Here is an 8,366-nt window from a genome sequence, read left to right on the forward strand (position 1 = left end):
GTTTGAAGCTTCCAAGATGGGTTTCCCAGGCAACCTTGAAATGTAAAGGAAAAATGTTCAAGTCAATCATGCAAGTTCATACACTACCACAGCACAGTGCTACAAACTACTAAAAACTGCCAAATCCTTCTGAGTCCAGAAATTCTGTCCAAACCTCATGTATTAAGGTTTCTTTGTACCCTCTATGTTATGGTAACACTGGAATACATGAGGTTTCAAAATGCTCTAGCACAGAAAAGCATTTTCATTCGAAAAGTATGTTATGAAGAGAAATTTATTGGACGTGATGCAGAGCTCTTGGTACACTCTCCCAATAAAATGGGTGACTTGAGGAAAGGAAGGAAGGTATGGTATCTTGAGAGTCATGTTGTAATGTTTTTAGGCCAGAAATATGGTGGGTCTATTGAGAAGGACATCACAGAGGCTCCTTAGTACCACAGCAGCACCAAAAGGAAAGATGTAGAAGAAAATTCTAACTACTTGCTGATGACTTAAATCCTCATATATATATACATACTCACACATATACATTATATATATATATATATATATATATATATACACACACACACACACATATATACACACACACACACACCCCCAACCCTGCAATCCATACAGGGTACATCAAACAATTACATCCCATACTCAATGGGGACAAAACCCTGAAAGAAATCTTTCCTGATCCCACTCATCTGCCTTCAAACACCTCCAAAACCTCTCCAAGCTCATCATCAGAAGCAAGCTCCCCACGGACCAAGACACACGAACTAAAAGCAACACCAGATCCTGCCAGAACAGATGCAAAACCTCTAGACATATCTCCAAAGCTACAATGGTCAGCACCCCCCCACACCACATTTTTCATGATCCATGGGTCCTACACATGCCTATCACAACATATGGCATACCTCATCCAATTCACTAAATGCCCCAACAACAAGATGGATGAAACCAAACAATCATCATGTTCTCAAATGAACTCTCAAAAAAATAATAGAAGACAAAAACACCAAATCACTTTTCACAAAGCGATCACTCTATATCTGACCTCACAGTCCTCATCCTCAAAGAAAACCCGCACAACACTTTCAAAAGATGAACCCAGGAGCTTACATTCAAAGCTTTGGCTAGATACTAAAAATCATGGACAGACCAGACACTGGATTTATGGTTTATTACCAAAATCTGTAATCCATTTAGTGCTGCCCCCCCCCCCTTTTCTCTTCCCCATTTCCCCCTATGGCTGGAAAGATGTTAAAAGGCCATTTCACTTTGAATGGTCTCTTGAAATGTGTGTTAACTACTTATGCCAAACAATCAGTTCCATCTTGCATTTATCTGTGACACCCACAGAGAAGATTTCTCAGACTCCAATAAGAGCTCTGTAAGCTCGAAAGCTTGTCTCTCAACAAGAGAAGTTGGGCCAATAAAAGTTACTGCCTCACCCATCTTGTCTCTCTAATCTCCTTGGACCAACATGGCTACAACACTGCATACAACATGGCTGAAGGAATCTTGTAAATATTCTGAAGATCAAGTACATCATTCTATCTAGGTATGTCTAAAAAGCCTATCACCATAATATCTGGGCAATCTGCAAAGATTGAGAAAAAAAATCTATCTATCTATATATATATATGGACCATCTTTGCTCCTTCTTTGGCAAGATTGTGTTTCTAGGAATCATGTCGTGTAAGATATAGGAAGGTGGGAGACATCACCTGTAGTCTTTTGTAGGGAGAGGGAAAAGCTGATCTACAAAGAGGTCAGCCTTACATTGGAAAGTAAAAGGTGAAATGTGCATATCCTGATCTCCAGAAGCAAGAAGTTCAACAGCCCAGGGCATTTCACCAAACATCCTGCCTCTGACACCTAGCCTCATCCTGGACTCCGTCAGTCATAGCATTCCTATTGGCTGAAGCGTTCTCAGTTGGCTACACAGAGGGTAAGGTTATCAGTGGCCGGGTCAAAATTCAAGGGTTTTTAGTTATTGGTATTTCACTCATTCTCCACTCACCACACATGCTACCTTTCATATGAGTATAAAGCTTTTTGTACTGTTATCTACTTCAGAAATCTAATCTGAGAAATTTACTTTAAGCGCTCTACTCTAGTAACACTAGTACACATACACAGCTTCAGAGAATCTCTAACTGCTTTACAAACATTATGGCCATGTCTACACTATGATGCTACAGCCACGTATCTATGGCACTGTAGTTAGGCCGCTGTAACCTCATAATATAGACGCAGACTACAGCAACAGAAGGGATTTTTCACCTCATTGTAGGAAAGATAGCAAGGTGGAAGGGAGCTTTCTTCTCTTTACCTAGCTGTGGGTATGTCTACACTGCCCAGTGTTACAGTGCGGCCGCGACAGCGCTGTGACAGGGGCAGTGTAGTCACGCTTTATCACCGGGGGAGAGCTCTCCCGTCGATAAAAAATAACCACCCCGAATGAAGGGTGGTAGTTTTATCACCGGGAGTGTGGCTCCCGGCGATAAAGCACTGTCTATACTGGTGCTTTTCAGCACTAAAACTTTTGTTGCTCGGGGAGAGGGGGGATGTTTTCACACCCCTGAACGACTGAAGTTTTAGTCCTGAAAGTGGCAGTGTAGACACAGCCTGTATCTACACAAGGGGCTAGATCAGCATAGCTATGGCGCTCCGGGTGTGGATTTTTCACACCACTGAGCGCTGTATCAGTGTCGACTACCTACGTTTTAAATACAGACCAGGCCTAAGCCACATCAAACAGAAGTCAAGTATTATTAACCCAATTACAGATGGGGAACTGGAAGCAGAGTAGTTACAGGACTTGTTCAATATCACACAGGAAGTCAGTAGCACAGTATGAAACAGCACTCAGGAATATAGATTCCCATTGAGCTACCTAATGGCTGTTGCAGGGCACCTGTCCTATACCATGTGAAATGCATTCCAAAAGCTGTCACAAATCTTACTGCAAGTTTGGGGAAAAAATTAAATTGAACACACTCCGTACTTAGTCATTAACATACAAATACACTAACCGAGCATGCCAAAGGATAAAGAACGGGTAGTTAATTACCATTTCTATTTAGTCTAAGCATAGAGCCTAGGTAACAAGGATGAAAACCTACAAAGCAAAATTATTAGCAACAATGACACTTTAGAATGTCAGAGGGCAAGCAGCTTGTTCAATTTAATGTATTACACTATTACCTGTGTCTAAGGACACAATGCTATATGCTCCCCAATCTACTGCCAGGTAGCCCCTGGAAGGAAAAACTAAGTGGGCAGATGACTGTACTTGACCTACTCCCACACACAAAACCAATATTTATATTTATGCCTCAGGGAAATACAAACCCTGAATCACTCTGTAATCAATCAACAATTAAACTAGGGAAGCTACAGCAAAATGCTGAGGTTTCTCATGGGTGCAAGGGAGAAACTCCATTGGGAGAAGCTTACAGTCATTGCTTACATGTCTATTGAAGAACAAATGCAGTAAATTAAGCCTGTTGGGAGCAAAAATCTAAAGCTTGAAATCTTAACAGAAGTTGGAGGAAGCTGATGTCCAATACTCTGAAATGCATCCAGCCTCAAGCATTATCCAGAGGGAGCTTCAGACATAGGCTGGATAGGCAACCACCTACAGTATCAATTCTGAGAGCATTTCTACCACAAGCAGCCACATGGCCAGAAGTTACCAGTGCTTTCAAACTATCCCAAGAACACAGGCTGTGGCAACACGGGGCCAGCCAAAAGACTCTGTCCTTCAGGACTCCACCTCCAGGAGCACTAGGCTGCAGGAAGAAGCTAGCAACCTAGGGGCATGTCTACACTGCAATTAAAAACTCACAGCTGGCCTATGCCAGCTGACTTGGGTTAAGGGGCTGTTAACTGCAGTGTAGACATTTGGGCTGGAGCTGGAGCCCAGGCTCTAGCACTCCGTGTGGTGGGAGGGTGCCAGAGGACTGGATGAATGTCTACTCGGCAATTAAGTATCAGGGGGTAGCCGTGTTAGTCTGTATTTACAAAAACAACAAGGAGTCTGGTGGCACCTTAAAGACTAACAGATTTATTTGGGCATAAGCTTTCGTGGGTAAAAACCTCACTTCTTCAGATGCATAGAGTCAATACTCGGCAATTAAACAGCACTTTAGCCCAAACCCAAGTCAGCTGGCATGGGCCAGCCGTGGATGTCTAATTGCAGTGTAGACATACCCTACAGGAGACAAGCTCCTCACTCCAGCATGGAGAAGAGTGAGACAGGAGAAGAGACAGGGGATGGACGCAGGGATGTCATGTGATAGACACCCTCTTGTCTTTGGGAAAGGGACACCAAAAATAATTATTTGCCTAGTTCATTAACACATCACTAGCTGGACAATTACACCATTGGTTGGAATATATGCCTGCCAAAAGGCCACTGATGAGTAAGATACACGGCGACGGCAGAATGTACTCAGACATCAAAATATTCAGATTTTCACTCAAATAAATCTGCTTGTGGATTGAAGTTCTACCCTGATCTGGCAGCTATGCCTTCCCTCAGACATGATATACTTACAATTTATCTTAGTCTTGACAATAAATGAGCCTATTTGATTTGGGTCTTGCCTGCCTTTGAAGCCATTTCGTTCCCTAAACACCCTTCTCTGTGGCTGTGTCAACCCAGATTTGCACTCTGGGGGAGGGGAGGGAGGTAGGGTATTCTATGGGGTAAAGTCCCAGGGCTCTGGAATCTGCTTCTGTTGTTGGTTGGTCAGAGGACACATTCGTTCACCTCTAAGGCATGCTACAAGACCTTTTGTTGGGCAGATGATGCAAGTGAGCCCAGCCCTTTTTGTGAGCGTGGGTTATCGTGGCAATTCCTTTCTGTCAGGTATTCTGAAGTAGTGTAAACGGGTACAGAGATTAGTGCCAGGAGCGCAGATTTATAAATCAAACACATCCACGCAGTTTAGATAGAGAACCAATTGCAGCCCACCTCCAGAGGGGATTTCCGCCCCAAAGGACCAGCAAGCGCCTACCTACTGGGGCAACTTCCCATCACCTCTCACCCGGCCTCCCTCAGAGGAGCGGCAGGCCCCGGGGAGAGCTCCCCGGTCCCATCGCGGGGGAGCCAGGGTTTCTCCCCACAGTTGCACGAAGCTCAGCGCGCCCCTGGCTGACCCCAGGGGCGGCCTCAAGCCCGCCCCCGGCCCGGGGTCCCACTCCGCGGGGCCAGCCCCATTCGCCACGATCCCCCCCGCTCCCCGGCGGAGCCCGGAGCCCCTGGCTCACAGGCCCAGGGCGGGGCCTCGGGCTGGCAGGCAGGTGAGGGCCCCGCAGGACGGTGGCGGCCCAGCACCGTGACCCCCCCCACCGGCCCCTCACCCACTGACCGGGGGAGGTCGGTCCTTTGTGCCCCCCCCCGGCTCGGCCCCATATTCACCTGAGGGGCGCTGGCTGGACCGGCCGGGCCCGGAGGAGGCCGCAGGCTGTAGTGTCCCCTGCAACCGGCTCTTGGGCCACGGGCTCCTCCGCTAGCGCCGCCGCCGCCTCTCCTTCCCGGATACCTCCGGGAGGGGGCGGGGCTCACCGGATATTCAAATAAAGGGGCGTGGCCACGCCGCTCCTTGCGCCCCGTCCGCCCCATGTGCTCATGAATAATTCACCCGGGCACCTCCCTCCCCGAGCCAATCAGGAGGCAGCAAGCCCGGCTCATGAATACCGCCTCAGGGCAGCCGCCCTGTTCAAATGGAGTTGACTGTTAATACGTCAGTGAATATTAACAGGCTAATTGATATTGATACGGGGTGAATGCTAATAAGCTCATCAATACTAATGAGACGTGGCCCCGCCCACCCCGGTGTACTTTGGCTTACCTGCCGGCCGCAGCACGCCGCCAGCCTCGCCCCGTTTCCATCCGCGCCCACGGAAGTAAATAGCTACTAGGCTGCACCCCGTCCAGCACGAGCACGGACAGGGAAAAGCCCAGCACCCAGGGCCGGACCCTGGTCCCTGAGTCCTAGGGTGACCACATAGCTAGTGTGAAAAATCAGGACAGGGTGGGGAGTAATAGGCATCTATATAAGGCAGAGCCCCAAATATCAGGACTGTCCCTATAAAATGGGGACATCTGTCACCCTAACAGGCCCCCTCCAGTCTCACACCAGTATAACTGCCCTAGTGTAACTCAAGTATCAGAGGAGTAGCCGTGTTAGTCTGGATCTGTAAAAGCAGCAAAGAGTCCTGTGGCACTGTATAGACTAACAGATGTTTTGGAGCATGAGCTTTCGTGGGTGAATACCCACTTCTTTGGATGCATGTAACTCCTAATTCACACCGGTTTGAGATCAGAGCCAGGCCCTAAAGCAGGGGGTTACATGGCACAGGACAACTCAGCCCTAACTGCATGGTGCTACACACGTCTGCTAGGGTAAGGAAAGGTGCCAGGCAGAGTGTGGTCAACTTGGCATCTAACTAGTCTCCAAAAAGGAGGTAAAGGTAATTTCTGGTAACACACCAGCCCCTTCGCTCCCACCAGCCTTAATGCTTTCCCAGGCACATCTTTCTATTTTAAAAAAAAAATCTTTTACCCTCATCTTACCCGCACCAACCACAAGGGAAATTAACTATACCGGGTAGATTGTGAGAAGGGGATGTACGCAAAAGGGGCTATCAAATGCAGCCAGCAAACTGCAACATCTCTTTGTAACAGTGATCTCAGGTGTTATTTTTGGATAGAGCACGTCAGACAAAAGGGATTTTTAACAATGTCCCTTCCCATCCACAAGGACAGTCAATTTATGGGGCACACGGTTGCACATCCCCACTTCACAATAAGGCATATGTTTAGGCTGACCAGAGAGCAAGTGTGAAAAATCTGGACAGGGGGTGGGGGTAATAGGTGCCTCTGTGAGAAAAAGACCCCAAAATCGGTCCCTATAAAATCGGGACATCTGGTCACCCTACATATGTTCAAATCTATCCTGCATAAAAGATTCTTGCATTGTCCATGGGTGGAGAAAGCTGATTGGCTGATGATTAAGTAATGATTTATAATTATGCCTGTGATGAGTCAGAGACTTGGAGGTAGCTAGGCCACAGAGGAGACCTGAAGGAGGCAAAAGAAATAAAAGGGATTGAGAAATTTAGTTTCCACAGAATGATGGAGCTGAATGCACCATTCTTCTATGGGATTCTGTCCTTTCCATCTTGTTTTTTTACAGACAGCTCCAGTAGTATGAGGACTGATGTGTTAGCATGAAAAGTGAAGCTAGACCCAGGAAATGACCCTGCCTATCATTCACTTTTTTTTTGTTTTGTTTTTGTAAACCTTTAGAGAAAGTTGGACACACTCTAGTCAGCACCCTTGGAAAGATCACATGGCTAGAAGCACCAGGATTGCTAGAAACATCAAGGTATGTGGCTTCATCACAATTTTGCTGAAGAGAACCCATGTCCTAATGTGAGGGGACATTAACTGGTCCAAAATACACGCTATCCTGCCACAATGCTGCAGAATGGCAGTCCAATGCCCAGTCATAACCTTTTTAGGTTGCAATGGTATGATGCTGCAACAGGCATTGACCCTATGGGACAAATTCCACAAAGTGGCCACTTTTCAGCTGTATTTCAAAAGAGATTATAATTAATATGCCCCTTTCTAGCCCCCTGCTGCAATGTCAGATTGTTCAGGGGCAGGGGCAGGAAGAGAGTCTGGATATCCATCTGCTTTGTGCTCCAATTCTCATACAGGCATCCAAAGCAGCTGAGCAATACAGCTAGTTTCTCAATCCTCCCCAAAGTGGTTATTTGATTGTACTGGTTTGGGGTTGAGTCAGAGAGTCTTGTCTACCCCAGTGAAACTCAGCCCATAGCTCTTGTGGAGTCCATCAAATTTTGCCTTGGAAAGGAAAAGTAAGAAAGTGCAACTTTGAAGTCAATGGGAGTTGGGTCTGCTTAACTCCAGGGATAAATGTGGAGCTCTTTTTTGCTCTATCTGAGAACAGGCAGATCACAGAAGCTCTCCCGACACTGCCTGAAACATGCAAGAATGCTGAATGAGCAGAATGGAGCTGCCACCGACCTTGTCCAGCCCTTCACATCCCCCAAGCAGGCAGAGGCACCCTTATTTCCTTCTAGTGGCTAGGAAGGTGCATGGGGGGTACAAGAGAGAAAGAGGGTAAATATTAGTTCAGAACCCCAGCTGGAGCAAATCAGCATCTTCTCTACTGAAGTCAGTGCAGCTATGTCCACTTACACCAGCTGATGATTTGGGCCAACTTGTCAACTAATCAGAGAGATACACAAAGCAATCAGGGCAACAGCCTCTGCCATCGCACGGTGGCACGTTTGGCACTACCCAAGGAAGAGGTGCCACGCTT

At 46.9% G+C, this 8,366-nt stretch overlaps 1 protein-coding gene across 1 annotated transcript in view; it reads right to left on the reverse strand.

The window, feature by feature from the left end:
* LLGL2 (LLGL scribble cell polarity complex component 2) overlaps positions 1-5,564 on the reverse strand; it is a 50,173-nt gene extending 44,609 nt beyond the window's left edge. Inside the window, exon 1 of the mRNA XM_034790061.1 lies at positions 5,429-5,564. The gene's annotated coding sequence lies outside the window, so the exon portion shown is untranslated. The remainder of the gene's footprint in view (positions 1-5,428) is intronic.
* Between the last annotated feature and the right edge of the window lie 2,802 nt (positions 5,565-8,366).

Source organism: Trachemys scripta, chromosome 14, assembly GCF_013100865.1.
Source record: "Trachemys scripta elegans isolate TJP31775 chromosome 14, CAS_Tse_1.0, whole genome shotgun sequence".
NCBI classification, from domain to species: Eukaryota; Metazoa; Chordata; order Testudines; family Emydidae; genus Trachemys; species Trachemys scripta.